Source organism: Eriocheir sinensis, chromosome 14 (assembly GCF_024679095.1).
Source record: "Eriocheir sinensis breed Jianghai 21 chromosome 14, ASM2467909v1, whole genome shotgun sequence".
Lineage (NCBI taxonomy): Eukaryota > Metazoa > Arthropoda > Malacostraca > Decapoda > Varunidae > Eriocheir > Eriocheir sinensis.
The window spans coordinates 20,838,949-20,858,181 of record NC_066522.1 but is presented as its reverse complement, the minus strand read 5'-3'; the positions used below and the strand labels follow the sequence as shown (position 1 = coordinate 20,858,181).

The 19,233-nt window shown below is 46.8% G+C and overlaps 1 long non-coding RNA gene across 1 annotated transcript in view; it reads right to left on the bottom strand.

The window, feature by feature from the left end:
* LOC126998694 (uncharacterized) overlaps positions 1-6,929 on the bottom strand; it is a 112,882-nt gene extending 105,953 nt beyond the window's left edge. The window contains exon 1 of the long non-coding RNA XR_007752971.1: positions 6,224-6,929. This is a non-coding gene — a long non-coding RNA (uncharacterized LOC126998694). The remainder of the gene's footprint in view (positions 1-6,223) is intronic.
* Between the last annotated feature and the right edge of the window lie 12,304 nt (positions 6,930-19,233).

The window sequence follows — 19,233 nt, the reverse complement described above, 5'->3', positions numbered from 1 at the left end:
CTGTTTCTTGCTCCACATTTCCCCGCCGGCCGCCCTTTTTCGGGGTGTTCCAATTAATTAGTTCACTTTTCAATGTCACGCCTCGCCCGGACGGCCTCGGGGATCGGCCTTCACGCTTATTTACCGCCCCGGCCACGCTACCGACGCTACCCGATCCACTCCCTGCAATGATGCGCCCAGACTCATACATTCCCTGCCATCGATTAAATTGCATTGCTCATTTACCAGAGACACACACACACACACACACACACACACATACACGTTCTCTCTCTCTCTCTCTCTCTCTCTCTCTCTCTTGCTATGCTCTCTCCAACATAGCCCTTTATCTTCCTCCCTCTCTCTCTCTCTCTTCCTCCATCTCTCCCTTCCCCCTCTCTCCTTCCCATGGGCTTCTAACTCTTCCCCTAAAGAGTGTGAGTGGAGGGAGGGGAGGGGGTGAAGGTAAGAGGAGGGAACCAGGATGCAAGTGAGAGAGAGAGAGGGAGGGAGATGAAGGGGGATGCTGAGAGGTATGGAAGAGGAAAACAGGCAGACAATGAGGGGGAGAGGAGAGGAGGTGGAGACCCTAGCCCTTCAGGGAGATGAGATAAGAGGAAGGATGTGGGAAGGGGGGAGGGGGCAGGAGAGAAGGAGGGAGAAGGTACTGGGAAACGTGGGAGAGAGGGAGAGAGGGAAAAAATAGGTGGATGGAGAGGGTTGAGAGGGATGGTGGTGAGAGATATGGATGAGCAAGATAGATAGATAAAAATATAGAAAGAGAGAAAAAGAGGGAGGTTGAGTTAAAAAAAGAGAAGGGGTAAGAGGGGAGAAATGGGAGATATGCAGTGAAAGAGATGGAGAGAAGGAAGAGGAGAAAGAAGAGGAAGAGGAGATAGAAGGGAAAGAGAGAAACAGAGATAAAGAAGGAGAGAAAGCTGGAAAAAAAGGGTTAAGAGGGAGAAACAGGTAATAAGGAGGAGGAAAAGGTATAGAGAGAGGGAAAATGAGGAAGGAAGAGGAAGAGGTAAAAGATAAGGGAATATAACCAAGCCCTTAAAGCAACCACCATCACCAGTACCAAAACAACCACACAACCACCATCACCACCATCACCATCATAACCATTACCTATCGAAACCACCACCACCACCATCTCACCATCACAACTATCCCCCCCACCACCAACAACAACAACACCGCCACCTTACCACCATCATCACCACCATCTCACCACCACAACTATCCCCACCACCACCACCACCACCTTCTTCGCCGCCGCCGCCGAGCCGAGGGGGAGGGAGGGAGGCGGCTCTCTCTCCCCGGACGGATAGATGGGACACTCAGGAGCCCCATTAAGGGAGATACAACACATTATCCCCCTGGCCGGCGTGTTATGGGTGGCCGCCGCGCATGTGGAGAGCTGACCGAGGCTGTGTCTGTGCCGTATTGACTCGCTGGGCTGTGGTGGTGGCGGTGGTGGTGGTGGTAGTGGTGGTGGTGGTGGTTCTGCGTCTCCTGAATCCACCTCCTCCTTTTTCTCTTACTGATACTCATCCTCATCCTCGTCCTCATCATCCGCCTCCTTGTGTATCTTGTTGTCTAGTGTGTTTTTCAGGGTCTTTATTTTTATCATCGTGTTGTTTTCTGTTTTCCTGTTTGCTGCTTCTTGTTGTCATACTCCTCCTCGTCCTCTTTATCACTATCTCTTTGCGCCTCCTCCTCCTCCCCCTCCTTCTCTTTCCCTTGTATTCGTGTTCGCCAGTTTCCTCTTCTTTCTTCTCATCTTTCTCGTGTTTTTCATCTTCGTCCTCCTCCTCCTCTTCTCTCACCATCCATCTCTATCTTTTTGCTTTTTCTCTTCGTCTTCGTGTTCTTCCTTTTCCTCTTTCCACAGTTTTCTTCTTCGTCGTCCCCTTCTCCCTCTTCAGCTACCATCCATCTCTATTTTGAAGGCGCCTAAACTATCCTCTACGCCTTCTTCTCCCCTTCGTCCTCGTCCTCGTCCTTCTCCTTCTTCTGCATCCACCTTCACCGTCAAGTTTCCAGCCCTATCACCCCCTCCTCCTCCTCCTCCTCCTCTTCCTTCTCCTCCTTCATCATCCCCATCACGGCTTATGCCACAACTTGCCTCCCACATCTTCCAGCACGGCCTCGGAAGCTCACATTACCATTACCACCTTCACCTCCTCCTCCTCCTCCTCTTCCTCCTTCACCTCCTCCTCATGCATGCCACCTCATTCTGACCATAGACTAGACATGATGCGTTTCTGCCACCTGTCTTAATGCTCCCCCCTCCCCTCCCCCCTCTCACTCCACCTTGCTTCTTCCTTTTCTCCACCGTAATGACGGGCCTCCACCATTTCCACAACCACAACCACCATGACCTCGACCTCGATTTCGACCTCCTTCCAGAAGTTATTTTTTTCACTTTGCCAACTCATCTACTTGAACCTCCCTTTACTTGTCTGTCTTCATCCTTTCTATTATCATTATCATCATCATCATCATCATCATCATCTCAAGCTCTCATTTCTTATACTATTTTTTCCGTTTTCAAACACCAAACTCATCATCAACACAATGACCTCCTCCTCCTCGTCTTCCTCCTCCTCCTCCTCCTCCTCCTCCTTCTCTTCCTCCTCACCCTTCCTACAAGTCGCATATTCACCACCACAAACAGACCATCACCACCACCACCACCACCACCGCCACCACCACCACCACTCACCCTCACCATCAAAGCAAACATTACTATTATCGCAATCGTCCCTTGTACCCTTGACCGCTACCCTCCTCCTCCTCCTCCTCCTGCTCCTCCTCCTCCTCCTCCTTCACACCATGACCACCACTGCTATCAACTCCTGCCACTCTCATTGCCACTCTGTACTATCGTCCGCCAATGTGTGTTTGTGCGTGTGTGTGTGTGTGTGTGTGTGTGTGTGTGTGTGTGTGTGTGTGTGTGTGTGTTCTTTGGCCACTTAGATGGGTCTGCTTGAAGGCCGAAAGGACACATTGACTGGCGAAATGACTGGCTGTTTGACCGTCTGACTGGTTGACTGAGTGACTGACTGAATGGCTGACTGACTGATTGACTAGGTAACTGACTGGATTGTTGGCTGACTGGATGAGTGACAGACTGACTGGTTGACTGACTGACTGACGGAATGGATGGATGATTTATTAGTTGCCTGGTTAACTGACTGACTGGCTAGGTGGCTGACTGACAGGGTGAGTGGGTGACTGGCTTGTAGTGGCCATTGCTACCCGCACTTCGACCCCCTGCAGCTGTTCCACCTCCTCCACCTCCATTTTGTCCTCGTCCTACTGCTCTCCTCCTCCTCCTCCTCCTCGTCCTCCTCGACCTCCTCCTCTCCTCGTGTTCCCAGTTTTCTCTTTTCTTATATTTTTCCTATGCCTCTATTGACACGCTGGCCTGGTTTTCACTTTTCCTTCTCTTTTCATTTTCCTTCTGCTTATTCCGTTTGACATTCCTATTATCTGCACTGCTCGTTCTTCTGATGTTCCTCTCTTGTCGTTCTTGTTATTCAGTATTCAGTTCCCTTTTTCTTTATTTTTACGTTCTTCAGTGTCCATTTTCTCTCCTTGATATGCTATTTTAGGCACCACTATTTTTTTTCTCTTTTTTAAGCTCCTTTTTTTTATTAAGTATCTATCTTATCGTTCTTGTTATTCAGTATCCAGTTCCCTCTTTCTTTATTGTTACGTTCTTCATCGTATATTCTCTCTCCTTGGTATGCTATTTAAGGCACCATTATTTTTTTAATCTTTTTTTACCTTTCTTTATTTTACTAAGTGTCTATCTTGTCGTTCTTGTTATTACGTATTCGGTTTCTTTTCCTTTTTTATGTTCTTCATCGGCTATTCTCTTTCTTTTTTTGTATGCGATTTTGGGCATCATTATTTTTTATCTTTTTTTTATTTTCTTCTTTTGACTCGAGTTTTTTCTTCTCGGTATATTATGATCATTCTTTTTTTATCAGGATTCTAATTACTTAAAATCAGCATCATCATCATCATCATCATCATCACCTCCTTTTTCGTAAACTTTTTCTTACTTCATGACTTTATTTTCTTTGTATCTTTTTACTTCTTCAGGATCATTCTATCTTTTTATTTTTTCCTCTCACCTTCAACCGACCTTTTCCCCTCATATTTACACCTTATCCTCCTCCTCCTTCTCCTCCTCCTCCTCCTCCTCCTCCTCCTCTCCTCGTTTTCTTCTTTTGCGTTTTCTTTTCCCATTCATCTTGTCCACGTCCTCCATCTCTTCATCATGCATTTTGTAGAGGAGCACACACACACACACACACACACACACACACACACACACACACACACACACACACACAAGGGACACATAAATGCAAATGCGTGCAGAAGTTTAATGCAGTCGCCTTTGCTCACACAAATACACACACAAACAAAAAAACAATATAAACACACACACACACACATCCCCTCGCTTCCTCCACCCCCATCCACCTCCCACACACCTGGCGGAATGGTTGGCTGTATAACCTAAGAGTCCACACACACAAGGTTCGACTCCCGGTACAAGGCGAGGCAATTTGGAGTGTTCCGTCTTTGCTCCGTTGGCCGCGTTCACCCACACAAAATATAAGTTGAAGGAAGGACCGAGTGGACAGTAATCCATTGTGAGTCGGACGGAAGAAAGGAGAACACAAGAGAAAGCCGTATTCGTGCATGTCAGAGCAAGGTAAACACAACTCTGCAACTCCACACACACACACACACACACACACACACACACACACACAATAATAGGTAAGAGGTGCAGAATATATTTACATTAACACACACACACACACACACACACACACACACACACACACACACACACACACACACACACACACACACACACACACACATACACACACACACACACACTCGGACGCAGCAAGTAAGGGAAGTCGGATAATTGGACAGTCCTTTTCTCTTTATGAGCCCGGCTGATAAATGTTATGAAATTGTCATGCGCTGGAACTGTTTGTGTCGCTCTGGATGTGACGATGATGATTCACCGCTTGTCAAAGGTTGGACGTGGTAGGTGGGGGGGAAGAGGAGGAGGAGGAGGAGGAGGAGGAGGTAGAGGTAGAGAAGCAAGCAGGAGTAGATGCAGAATAAAGTGTAGGAGTGGAGTAACAGGAGTAGGAGGAGAATTAAGAAGAAGAAAAAGGAGAAGAGGAAACGGAAGAGGAAGAAGAAGAGGATCAGGAACAGGACTAAAAAGAGGAGGAGGAGGAGGAAGAGATGTGAGGAGCAAGAGATGAATGAAAAGGAGGAAGAGGACAAGCAAGAAAGGGAGAAGAATGAGGAGGAGGTGGAGGAGATGATTACCAGAATGAGAAGAAACGAAGAAAAAGTAAGAGGAGGAGGAGGAGGAGGAGGGAGAGAGATCAGAAACGGGAGGAAAAGGAAGAGGAAGAGGAGAAAGGTGACAGGTTGAAGAGGGGAAGGGACAAGTGGATGATGATGGCAGTAGTAGCGGTGGCAGTGGAGGTGGTGGAGGCAGTGGTGGTGATAGTTGTGATGGTGGTGGTGAGCTTCGGTGTTGATAATGGACGTCAATGTGGTGATAACAGTGACAGAAGGAGAGTTGTCATTCCCGCTCAGAGGAGGAGGAAGGGAGGCTGTAGAAGAGGAGCAGGAGGGTGGAGGGGCAGTCAGGGTCGATGGGTGCTAATGGCGGTGGTGATAATGATGGTGATGATCATTATGACAACGATGGCGGCGGCAACGACGAAAATTGCAGCCCAATAAAGAAAAGTCGGCACGGGGCCAAATGACGCCAAGTCCGGCCATGACACTAGACACGAAGGGGGGCGAGGGAGGGGGGAGATGGGGGGAGGGGAGGAGCGAGGGGGATAGAAGGCAAAAGGTTAAGGGGTACAGGAGGCAAGGGAATGAGGGAGGAGAGGATGGAGGGGAGACAGGGGATTTGTGGACATGGGGAGGAGGTACAGGGAAGGCTTTGTCCACTACCCTTCAACCCGTGTGTGTGTGTCTGTCTGTGTATCTGTATGTGTGTGTGTGTGTGTGTATGGGTGTCCCCTCCTCTCTCATGGCCCTTCCCTCATGGCATACTCTACACTGATATATAAAGCCCGCGATTAAGAGAGAGATCTGGGTCAGGGTCTCTCACATTTATATTTCCCGGGCCGTGATTACAAATACGTGCGTGGGAATGTTTACTCACGGTCAAAGCTTGTTGGTGCTACCTCTTGCTGCTTGCTCGGCTTGAAGGACTTGGAATGACGTCTCAGATCCACCAACACACGCCCCAACAGACGCCCACACAGGCAGGCACTCCACAGCCACTTGCCACGAACCTGTAATGAGAGAGAAAAGAAAATCATCATGCTATTCTACACTAAATGAGCAAAGATGGCAGGGTACGATGAGATATTAATGAGATGATATAAAGAAATAGTCGGTCCACAAAGCCGGCATCAAGTCCATTAACTCTCCATTCAAGTTCGTAAACCAAGAACCTCGAACCCTGAACACAATCTTTCCACCTCTCTTGGTCTTTTGGCGTCGAGGTCTTCCTGTCAAAGCGAGAGCTGGTGGTGGCCTCTTCTGCTCCACAAACAAGGCTCTTATCTTTGTTCTTGTTTTCCCCGGAGTCACATTTCCAGCTCGACTTTAATGGGTGGAACGAAAGAAAAAGTATGTCATAGGTAGCTGGGATCAATGTAAGGGAGATGAGCACCGCCGCCACATGCAGCTATAGTTATGCTCCCAATTTTAGCTCAGTTTAACCTTACTTAGCTGATGTGATATGCTCCCCCTTGGCTTCTTCGATTTGTTCAAAGAGAAGATGGCGCCACTATAAACCCTTGTCTGCGCCATGACGGGATAGGGCTGACTTCCATCCAGGCCCCTCAAGAGAGCTTACCGGTGTTACAGGCGTACACGTAAAAGAATAAAATAAAAAAAAAATAAGAATCAACAGGGGGCATAAAAAGGAATATCTCATAGGCAGCTGATGTGATGTGCTCTACTTTGACTGTCTAAAACTCTAAATAATTATGTTCAAAGGCAAGTAACTATCAACGAGGAACATAAAAAAGGAATATATCATAGGTAGCTAAAATGATGCGCCCGGTTTGGCTTCCTAAATTTGTTCAAAGGAAAGTAACAATCAACAAGAAGCATAAATAGGAATATCTCATAGGTAGTTAATATGATGTGCCCGTTTTGTTTTTTTAGATTTGTTAAAGGGCAAGAAACATACATTTTCAACAACTACATATTCCTTTTCTTCTTTTCTCCCGTTTTAAGAGAGGTTCAGCAGTACGGCAATCGTTGGGAATGGACACGGTCAGATATTACCGAGTGTTAGATAAGTGCCGAGTGTTAGTGGCGCCCGAGCCCATGACCAGCCATCTACAGCTACGTCCGTGGCATCAGCTGTGCGGCCGAGTGTTGGACTGGACTGAGCTGGCTGATATTAGGCCACGCTTCCCCGCCCGGCTGCCTGCCCTCGCGTTGTTGCATTGAAGGACGTTTTTTGCATAGCTTTGTCTGGTTTTGTTGTTTTATGTATGAGTTAAGGACTGCCGAGGTTAAGGATGAGGGTGTGAATGATGATGGTGATGATGATGACCTTAGTGATAGTGGTAATGGCGATGATGATAATGATGATGGGGAATGATAAATTTAATGATAGTGACTGAGGGTAGGAGTGAGAAGGAGGGAGGGAATGATGGGAGAGCGAAGAGAGTGGGAGGGAATAAGGGAGAAGAAAAGACAGGGGTGAGAAGTGATGGAGGGGAGAACTGAAGGAAAGAGGGAATGAGAAAAAATAATGATTGATAATGATAATGATGAGGAGGAGGACGACGAAGATAATGGCGGTAGTGTTGATAGTGTTGGTGACGCTTCTTGATAAAAAGAATGATAATTGCAATGATAATGATGATGATGATGATGATAATGATGAAGTAGTAACAGTCATTAACAGCCCAAAGAAAACAAAACGCAAACAATTACAGAGTTCCATGATGTCTTGCTTTAAACAATCAACAAAATAAACAGCGTAACCATTATTACCAACAAGGGTACAAACACACACTCACCACCACCACCACCACCACCACCCGCGAACACCATCAACACACACACAACATCGCACCTCCACTCTTCCATCAAAATTCCTCGCCTGACATGACCGTAAATCCCGGACAAGAGAGGAAGGAGCAACACTTGACGTCCTTCATCCTCTCTTTTGTTCCTCACGTTTTTGGCAACAATGAAAAGGAAAACAAATATCCGAGGCATGGCAGTAGAGAGAGACAGAGAGCGAAAGCGAGAGAGAGAGAGAGAGAGAGAGAGAGAGAGAGAGAGAGAGAGAGAGAGAGAGAGAGAGAGAGAGAGTGAGAGAGAGAGAGAGAGAGAGAGAGAGAGAGAGAGAGAGAGAGAGAGAGAGAGAGAGAGAGAGAGAGAGAGAGAGAGAGAGAGAGAGAGAGAGAGAGAGAGAGAGAGAGAGAGAGAGAGAGAGAGAGAGAGAGAGAGAGAGAGAGAGAGAGAGAGAGAGAGAGAGAAAATAAAAGTCCTATGCCATCTGTAGTGAAAAAGAGTCCTTGGCATCCTTCACCACCTACACAGCTGTACCTATTTGACTTGTCCTCCAAGTTTTTCTATATTTTTTTATTGTTTCGCCCTTGAGCTGCTTCGCCTCCATAACTATAAAAAATATAAAAGTTAGTCTTCGCTGGAACGAATATCCATTTCCAGTGAAGGGCTGAAGGGCACGGAAATAAACTAAACAAGAAAAAAATATATCGTTCGTGTCATGTGCAGTATCAATAAAAGACTAATAAAAAAAGACAAAGGAACATTCAACATCAATCCTCAACTCTTCCTCATTCATTTAAAAGCTACTCGTTTCTGTACACGTTCCATATATCTTTAAAAGTTTGTTGTCAGTAATGGATGGACGGGAAATGAATCAAAGTACCTCAGGATAAAAAGCAAAACAAAAGACAGAAAACACACACACACACACACACACACACACACACACACACACACACACACACACACACACACACACACATAAAGAGAAACCTTCCAAGTATCAAACGAAGTAGCAAACAGATACGGGGCAGTGAGTACGGCGCAACGATGACTGTGGCGATGTAATAAAACAAAAAAAGTAACAAAAGACAAAATAACACACAAAAAAGAGAGACCATCCGAGTGTCAGGCGAAGCAGAAAACGCGAGACGATGTACCGCACTAGGACATGACGATACTGACGACTAGCACGTGATAAAACAAAAAGTAACAAAACGAACACTAAAAAAAAAAAAAAAAAAAAAATGGGGGGGGGACATACATAAACATTCAGGTCAGCGCTGGGTTGCATCTGTATGGCGTCGTCCAGCCCGCGCCGACAACAGCTTTCAAAATGCATGGCTACGGGGATCGAGGCAGCGGCAGCGGCAGTAAAGGAAAGGAAACAGGAATAGAGTACAGAAGAGCGGCGGCGTCGACTCTCGCAACACAAAACTTTCGCGTACACGGTGAAAAAAACCTACGCGACAAACGGCAGCGAAGTACATAAAAATAGACATAAGTAATAATAACTACAGGGACCGAGTGCGTGTATGTCTGTGTGTGTGTGGGAGAGAGAGCAGGGAGAGAAGGAGTGAAGTTGAGAGGGAGGAAGAGGTATTGAGCAAAGGTTGTACGAGTGAGAGAAGAGAGAGGGGAAGGGAAGGGTAGAGAGGGAGGGAGTGAGGAGTAGGGGAGGGAAGGGGAAAGAGGAAGGGAAGCGTGAGGGCCGGAGGAGTAAGTGAGGGGGGAAGGGAAGAGAAGGAAGGGAAGAATGAGAGAGGGATGGGAGAAGAGGAAAAGAAGAGTGAGGAAGGGAAGAAAGGAGAGGGAGGGAAGAGACGGAGAGGTAGGGAGGGAAGTTGAGAAGTGGAGGAAAGGGAGGGTGGTGGTGGTGGTGGCGGTGGTGGTAGTGGTGGTCAAACGAAAGAAGGAAAGGGAAAGAGAAAGGGAGGCAAAAAGGGAGAAAGGGAGAGAGGGACGGATGGACACACATAGAAGGAAGGAAGGATACTTTAACCTGTCCACACACACACACACACACACACACACACACACACACACACACACACACACACACGCACAGGGAGGGGGCGCGGGGCCATCAGTGTCACCATAAAGCTTGAGACTCGCCCATTTGGTCTAGATTCTCCACCTGCAAGCAACACGAGGGAAGGTAGGGGGAAGGTAGGGGGGGGTGAGGGAAGGAAGGGGTGATGGGGTGGGTAGAGGTAAAGTAGGGATGGGACGGGGAGTAGGGGGAAGGTTGGGGGGATTAGGGAAGGTAGGGGTGATGGGAGCATAGAGGTAGGGGTTGAGGATGGGGAGGTAGAGGGAAGGTAAGGGGAGGGGAGGTATTGATATAAGGTAAGGGGGTGTTAAGGAGGGTTAGTAAGGTAAAGGTGAGGAGTGGTGGAGGGAAAGGAAGGTAGGGGTGAGAGAGAGGGTAAAGTAAGGTAAGGTAAGGTAAATTAAGGTAGGGCAAGGTAAGGTAAGGTAGGGTAAGTTAAGTTAAGGAACGGTTAGGTAAGATAAGGTAAGGTAAGGTAGGGTAAGTTAAGGGTAAGGTAAGGTAAGTTAAGGTAAGGTACGGTTAGGTAGGATAAGGTAAAGTAAGGTAAGGTAAGGCAAGGCAAAGTGAGGTAAGGTAAGGCAAGGTGAGGTAAGGTAAGGTAAGGTAGGGTAAGTTAAGTTAAGGTAAGGTAAGTTACGCTTAGGTAGCATAAGGTAAGTTAAGGCAAGGTAAGGTAAGGTAGGGTAAGTTAAGATAAGGTAAGGTAGGGTAAGTTAAGGTAAGGTAGGGTAAGTTAAGGTAAGGTGCGCTTAGGTAAGATAAGGTAAAGTAAGGTAAGGTAAGGCAAAGCAAGGCAAAGTAAGGCAAGAGGGAAGGTGGCAAAGCTTGAGGAATGAGGGAGGTAGAGCGTAGGGATAAAGGTATTCGATTAGGAAAGGTAAGGAACGGGACAGGTGAAGAATGAGTGAGGGAAGTAAAAGGAGGGGAAAGGGAAGCCAGGCAATAAGGGAAATAACACGAATGAAGGAATAGAGGAAAGAAAAACCGACAACGAAAGGAAGATATGAAGGCAAAGAAGGGAAGATATTGTTTACGAAGAAGGGAACAGGGAAAGGGAGAAGAGAGAAGGGGCGAAACAATGTGAGGCAACTATGCAAGGAAGAAGGGTGTGAGAGGCATATGCAAGACGGTGTAATATGTGTCTTGAGAGAGGAGGGAAGGAGATCTGACGTTAAGAGAGGGGATGAACAAGGAGGAGGAGAAGTAGCAGGGAAGGAAGGAGGAAGAAGAGCTGATAAGGAGATTAAAGAGATAGGGAAGGAAAGGGGAGGGAGAAAGAGGGTGAAGGAAGGAACAGGATGGATAGGTCAGTGATAGTGAAGGAGGAAAAAAAAGAGGAGGAAAAGGAGAATTATAGAAAGTGAGAGAAATGGACGAAGCATATAGTGAGGAATGGATACAAAGGAATGAAGGAAGAGGAAGAGGAAGAGGAGGAAGAGGAAGAGGAGGAGGATCAGAAGCACGAGGACGAAGTGGAGTATGACGAGAATGATTGAAACCCTGGAAGAGGAGTAAGAGGAAGAAGAGGAAGAAGAGGAAGAGGAGGAGGACGAAGAGGGGGTAGAAGTGGAGAGGAAATTGGAGTGAAGTATGAGGAAGGGGACATGACTAAAGGGGGAAGAGACAGCGAGAGAGAGAGAGAGAGAGAGAGAGAGAGAGAGAGAGAGAGAGAGAGAGAGAGAGAGAGAGAGAGAGAGAGAGAGAGAGAGAGAGAGAGAGAGAGAGAGAGAGAGAGAGAGAGAGAGAGAGAGAGAGAGAGAGAGAGAGAGAGAGAGAGAGAGAGAGAGAGAGAGAGAGAGAGAGAGAGAGAGAGAGAGAGAGAGAGAGAGAGAGATATTGGTTGGGTTTTGTTTTTCCGTTTTCAATCAACGCTGAAGCTTCTTTTCTTCCTTTAAACAGATTAGCGAAATTACCGACTGTGTGTTTTGTTTATTTTCGAAGACGACGACTGCAACAAGGAAGAGGAGGAGGAGGAGGAGGAGGAGGAGGAGTAGGAGGAGGAGGAGGAGGAGGAAGAGGAGGAGGAGATGTGGTATGTTGGACACCAGCTAGACTTTGTGACTAACCAGAACTCTCTCTCTCTCTCTCTCTCTCTCCACCCACATGGCTCCGTTTCAATTTCCTATATTGCTTTCTCACGTTCTGTCTTCCTAACCCTTCCCCGTGTCTGTCTGTCTTTGTCTGTTTCTCTGCATTTGTCTGTCTGTTTATTGTAAAGGCTTCCGGGCGAGTGTCTCTTCAGTATCTGTCTGTTAGTTTATTTATCCGAGACCTTATTTGCATATTGTGTCTATTCGTCGGTCGGTCTGCCCTTCTGTATATTTTGGGGGCGCTTCTATCTATCCATCTATCTATCTATCTATCTATCTATCAGTCTCTGAAATTTCTCTCTCCCTCCCTATCTCTCTCTCCTCATCTTTCTCCCCATCTCTCTCTCTCTCTCTCTCTCTCCCCTGAAATATATTTGACGAAACATAAACACACGAGTCCTTCACTATTTCTGTTCAGCATCTGAATAATATCTGAATGCCTGAAAAATGAATGAAAAAAACGTGGAGCTGCCGCGCGTCGCTGCTGAATGAGGAGCAGCAGCGGACGGACGGACGGACGGACATACGGACGGGCGGACGACGCATTTCATCCGTCAAAAATATTTCACTGCTCAGCCGGAAGAGATAAGACATAATAACAGTTTGAGATTTATTGGAAAAAAAAAACGGAAATGACAAGTTATCCGTTTTTTTTCTCTTTTTTTGTTTAATGTGTCACGAATTTGGAACGTTGATAGAAAAGAAAACTTTATACGTAGTCACTCTTATACAGTTACTGAACGATTGTGAAGAACGTTTTGATTCAAGGGAAAAAATTAAACTAATCACGTGAAAGGCGTATAGTAGTCATTGCATTTCCGAACACAGGCGAATGTTATCATTATTTCGAAAGCATATGATGAGTAATACGCAGTTCTCTCTCTCTCTCTCTCTCTCTCTCTCCGTTATTCCAATCGTATTTCGTAACAATCATTAGGAAAATGACGTTGATAATTATGTAGATATTGGGTATTTTCGAGAGAGAGAGAGAGAGAGAGAGAGAGAGAGAGAGAGAGAGAGAGAGAGAGAGAGAGAGAGAGAGAGAGAGAGAGAGAGAGAGAGAGAGAGAGAGAGAGAGAGAGAGAGAGAGAGAGACAGACAGACAGGCAGACATCGAAAACAGACCTCTGCATTTGACATCAACTAGACACACATAATATATATAATCCAATAAATATATAAAGAAAACAAACGTCTATATTCTCCTGATTAGCAATTACGGAAGCAACAACAACAGCAACAACAACAACAACAACAACAACAACAACAACTATCCCCACATTGTTTGAACATTAAAAAAAAACCAATGAGATTACAATTAACTTTTTTCATTAGCGCGGAGCCAATATAAAAATAATAATATAAAAAAAGCGGTCGGCGCCTCCAAGCTAAGCTAAGCCCCTGGACGCTCAACATTACAACAACAACAACAAAAAAAAAAAACGAAAAAAATAACTGGAGCGGAACTTTGTGTGCGTGTGTGTGTGTGTGTGTGTGTGAAAAAATTTTCCGCTCAACTTGCTGCGGAAAAAGAAAAAAAAAAAAAAACTCTTGGGTGGCGTGGCGTGGCGAGGGAAGGCGAGGTGGTGGAGAGGAACACGAACACATCTTTAGGAATCGATCAAATGAACACTCACGACCTGACAGCGACGTGGCGAGGCGAAGAAAATATTTGTACGATTGTTGACCTATTGTGCGAAAGCCTCCCCTCTAGCCCACCCACCCTAGCCCACCCTCGTGATGACTGTTTGAAAAGACTCGCGTTGGAGAAGTTGCTGGGGTTTTATATGGCCTGTTTTTTGTTCCTGGTTATAGCTTTACACGAATTCTGCACCTTCAACGGGAAAATCGTCCTTGAACACCCGGTTAATCTTCTGTGTCTCGTTGGGAAATACGTTTTAAGAATATGGAAAAGCCTCTCGTAGTTGTTGGGATCTTCATGGCCTGTTTTGTATTCCTGGTTATAGCTTTACACGACTTTTTCTGCACCCTGAATGGAAGAATCGCCAATGAACACCAGGTTAATCATCTCTGTGACCTTGGGAATAGTCGTAGTGGAGGCCCGATACATTTAAGACTACGGAAAAGCCTCTCGTAGAAGTTGTTGGGATCGTCGTGGTCTGTTTTGTTTTCCTGGTTTCTGCTTTACACGACTTCTGCTGCACCCTTTTAAGTAGCGGGCTTTTTTTCATTATTGTTTCCATTTTTTTATGCCCTTGAACTGACTCCTTTGCTGTAAAAAAAAAAACCTGAACGGAAAAATCGCCCATGGACACCCGGTTAATCTTCTCTGTGGCCTTGCGAAATAGTCGTTCTGGGATCCCGATACGTGTAAGAATACGGTCCGGTACCCCCTCCCCCCTCTTCCCACTCGTCTCTGTCTGTCTGTCTGTTTCTCTCTATCTATCTAATCAAGCTTGTATTTTTCTACGTTTATTTCACTTCCAGTCAATCAGTTAATCAGTTAATCTATCAGTTCTTCGTTTTCTTTCTTTCAGTCAGTTTCAATATCCGTCTATCCCTTTGTTAAACCTTAGAGCAAATCGCTTCGAACATCATTTTCTATTTAACTATATATCTATGTATTTATCTCACACGCCCACGCACACACACACACACACACACACACACACACACACACACACACACACACACACACACACACACACACACACACACACACGCACAGGTGACAGGCCGTGTCTTCTTCAATCGAGACTCAAATCGAATTCTGGCGTCGCGACTTTCCGAAGAGGCGAGACAGTTGACTGCGACCCAGAGGAGCGATAAGACGAACCGAGAAGGAGGAGGAGGAGGAGGAGGAGGAGAAGGAGGAGGTAGCACTGAGATAAGGTACGGGTCGGGGGGCGGGGGGGGGAGAGAGAGAGAGAGAGAGAGAGAGAGAGAGAGAGAGAGAGAGAGAGAGAGAGAGAGAGAGAGAGAGAGAGAGAGAGAGAGAGAGAGAGAGAGAGAGAGAGAGAGAGAGAAGGCGGAAACGATGAATTTCGCCGCTGGCCCAAAATTATGTTCCCGGCCGCTAAAAACGCTTCGAGGTATTGAATATCCATCCAGAGACTTCAGCCGACTTTAAAATCATGGAGGAGAAGGAGGAGGAGGAAGAGGAGGAGGAGGAGGAGGAGGAGGAGGAGGAGGAGGAGGAGGCTAAGGCAAGGGCGATTGGGAGGAAGGGAAGGAGTGGAGATAAAGAAGGAGAGGAAGGGGAATGGAGAGAAGGGAGGAAAGGGGAGAGAAGGAGGAAGAGGAGGAAGAAGCTTAGGCGAGGGCGATTGCGAGGAAGGGAAGAAGAGGAGATAAAGAAGGGGAGGAAAGGGAGTGGAAGGAAGGAAGGGGAGGAAGGGAAGGGAGAGAAGGAGGGAGGGAGTGGAAGAAGGGAAGGAAAGGGGGGAGAGGGAGGGAGGGAGGGGATAATTCTAAGGCGAGGAGAGAACGCTTAGAGGAGAAGGAGGAGGAGGAGGAGGAATGAATAGGCCGGAACTTTGGCGGGGACGAATATTAAAAAAAAAGAGTAGAGAGAAAGTGAATTTTACGCGCGCATCGGAAAGGAAAGAGATGGGTGAGTTTTTCGGGGTGGAGGGAAAAGGCAAAAAGAGCAAAAAAAGTATAAAAAAAATCGTCATGGTGTTTCCTTATATATACAAAAAAAAAAAAGAAAAAAAAGAGAAGACAGATTTTTTCCTCTCGGGTGGATGTCGGAGTTCCCAAAACGGATACACAGGGTTGAAGTTCTAAAAAAACGTTAATAGAAAAAACGTTATGAAAAAATGAAAAAAAAAAACCTTGATGGCTAAAGAGTTGAAGGGTAGAAAAAAGGGAAATGAAAATAACGTTACGAAGATATAGAAAAAAATCTTGAGGGTTAAAGAGTTGAAGTAAAGAAAAAGGTAAATGATAAAGCGTTACCCCCCAAAATAGAAAAAGAAAATGAGAGGGCAAAGAGGAGGAGGAGGAGGAGGAGGAGGAGGAGGAGGAGGAAGAGGAGGAGGAGGTAGTGTTGCGAGGTAAGGAAAGGGACAGAAACACTCACTCTTCCTACCGTGAAAATGGTTTAGGGGCTTATATTGAGGAGGAGGAGGAGGAGGAGGAGGAGGAGGAGGAGGAGGAGGAGGAGGAGGAGGAGGCCTGGAGGTGAGGACGAGATAAAGGGAGGAGGAAGTGGTGGAAGAGGAGGTGGGCCATGGGAGAGGATGAGGAGGAAGTGGAGGAGGTAGTGGAGGCTTGGGAGTGAGGATAAGATACGTTGAGGAGACGTTGGAGGAGGAGGAGGAGGTGAAGTAAGGAAGCAAATGTGGATATAAGGAGGTGGAAGAGGAGAGAGAATGATGGAAGCTTAAAGTACAAGGAACACAAAGAAGATATAGGAAGGAAAATGCAAGGTCGCAGTTATAAAATGAAGAAGGGAGGAAAATGGAAGCTCTACAGTACAAGTTTAATGAAAGAGGACAAAGAAGAATCGCAATGAAGCTGATACGAGATAAGGAAGAGGAGTAAGGAAGACGGCAAAGGTGAAGGCCGTGGAGTTGCGAGAGTGTAAACAACGGAACGGAACATAGGCGAGTGGGGACAGTACGGGTGATGTTATTAGCCTGAGGTAGAGATAAGCTGACGGGGCAGGGGTCGGAAAGGATTAGCCTTGGTGGTGTAAGTAATATGTTGAGAGGTGTGAAAGTTAATCCCAGTAGAAGACTATAGGTGAGAGAGCCATGGAAAGGTGTTGCAAAATAGACCTCAGGATAAACAAAGGTGAAGGAAGGAGGAGATAAATTAAAGAAGAATCGATGTAAATTTGATCAAAGGTGTGACAGGTGTTCCGAGTAGATGGCAATAGGTGAGAGAGCCATGGAAAGGTGTTGCAAAATAGACCTCTGGATATACAAAGGTGAAGGACAGAGGAGATAAATTAAAGAAGAATCGATGTAAATTTGATCAAAGGTGTGACAGGTGTTCCGAGTAGATGGCTGTAGGTGAGAGAGCCATGGAAAGGTGTTGCAAAATAGACCTCAGGATAAACAAAGGTGAAGGAAGGAGGAGATAAATTAAAGAAGAATCGATGTAAATTTGATCAAGGTGTGACAGGTGCGATTTAAGGGAAGGGAGGAGACGTTTTAAAGGAACCCGATTTAAGAGAAGAGAGGAGAGGCTTCAAAGGGAGCACGGGAAGGGAGAAAAGGCTTTAAGAGGAACACGGTCAGAAGGAAAGAAGGAAAGGCCAAGAGGGAGCGTGCTGGCTATGGGGTGACGTTATTTTACAGAAGGGAGGAGAGGCTTCAAGGGGAACACGGCCTAAGGGAAGGGAACAGAGGCTTTAGGTAGAACGCGATTTACGGGAAAGAAGGAAAGGTATGGAGGGGAGCGTGCTTGCTATGGGGTGACGGAGAGGCAGGCGGAGTGATGGTCGTCGCCCGCCTCCCCCCACAGCAGGCTCCGCTACGCCCCGGCACGCTTTCATCTTGCGGCGAGGGGATATTGGGTGTTGCCGGGCTTAATAATTACCCCTTTGATGTGCGGCTGAGTGCGGTTCTGGAGGCGCCACCGCAGGGATCAGGCGGCTCAAGACGCAAATGTAGCCTCCTGCCGCACGCACTCTACTGCAACGACACTGTAACCCCTTCGCCTCCCTCCCCCCCCACTCCCTTTTCGCCCTATACAAACAAGCAAGTAGACAGGCAGACAGAAATATACATGCCAATACCAACACACACACATACATTCCTATACAAACAAGCAAGTAGACAGAAAGAAAAAGATACATGCCAACACCAACACACACACACACACACACAAAGAAAAAAAATAGTAGCACATACATAGTGATCTCTCTGTGAGTGTTTGTGTATGTGTGTGAGAAAGGATAATCCGCAAGAAGTAATCAATGTAACAGCTTGAGAGGAATTCCATCAGTGCAATCTTGAGAACTTAAAAGGAAAACAATAATACCTTCAACTAAGCCGTAGTGAGAGGAGGAAGCGAGCACGCAAACGGACCAACAATAATATCTCCAACAGAACAATCGTGAGAGGAGGAGGGAGGGAGCACGCAAACAGACCCAAAGAAAACAAGAATACCCCCAAAAGAGCCATCGTGTGAGTGAGGGAGGGAGGATGCAAATAAACCAAAAGTAAACAATAACACCCTTGACAGTACCATCGTGAGAGGGGGAGGGAGGGAGCATGCAAACAGATTAGAGGTAAACAGTAATACCCTCAACAGAGCCATTGTGAGGGGAGGGGGAAGGCGCAATCGAACAGACCCTGATGACTTAAACCAAACATTCCCCCCTGGAGGCTACACGACATCGAGGCATATTTAGGGAGCAATGACACGTCCTCGCGCCGCCCCGAGACCCCCTGGGAAGCATACGCCTGATTGCAATGATATTACTAACACGCACGAAGCGAACCAAGCCGCCTGCCCGCCGCCCCGTCTCGCTCCCGTGAGAATATGAGCGGCAGACCAGCGCGTGTGAATTATTCAAGACGGGGGACTGTGTTGGCCATGAGGGGCAGGTGGTGGTGGTGGTGGTGGTGATAGTGGTGGTAGCGAGTAAAGGGCAAATTGTAATAGAGGTTAACTTCTGTGTGGACTAAACATACATATACATACATACATATATACACTCTCTCTCTCTCTCTCTCTCTCTCTCTCTCGGGAACAAGCGTGAGGAGACAGAGACAGGGGCGGAGTGGAGCTTTACCGAGGTAGTTATCTAATGCCGCAGAGCTTACATATACTCGTAGACAACTTGTTCAGAAACTCTCCCTGTCCTCGTCCTCGTCCTCCTCCTCCTCCTCCTCTTCCTCTCTACACCACTCCATCCTATCTACATCCCTCCCTTCCTTGCGCCTCTCACGTCCTCTCCTTCTCCTCCATCTCCTTCTCCTCCCCTCCTCCTCCTCCTCTTATCAACCCTATCTATATCCCTTCTTTCCCTGCGTCTCCCACCTCCTCTCCTCCTCCTCCTCC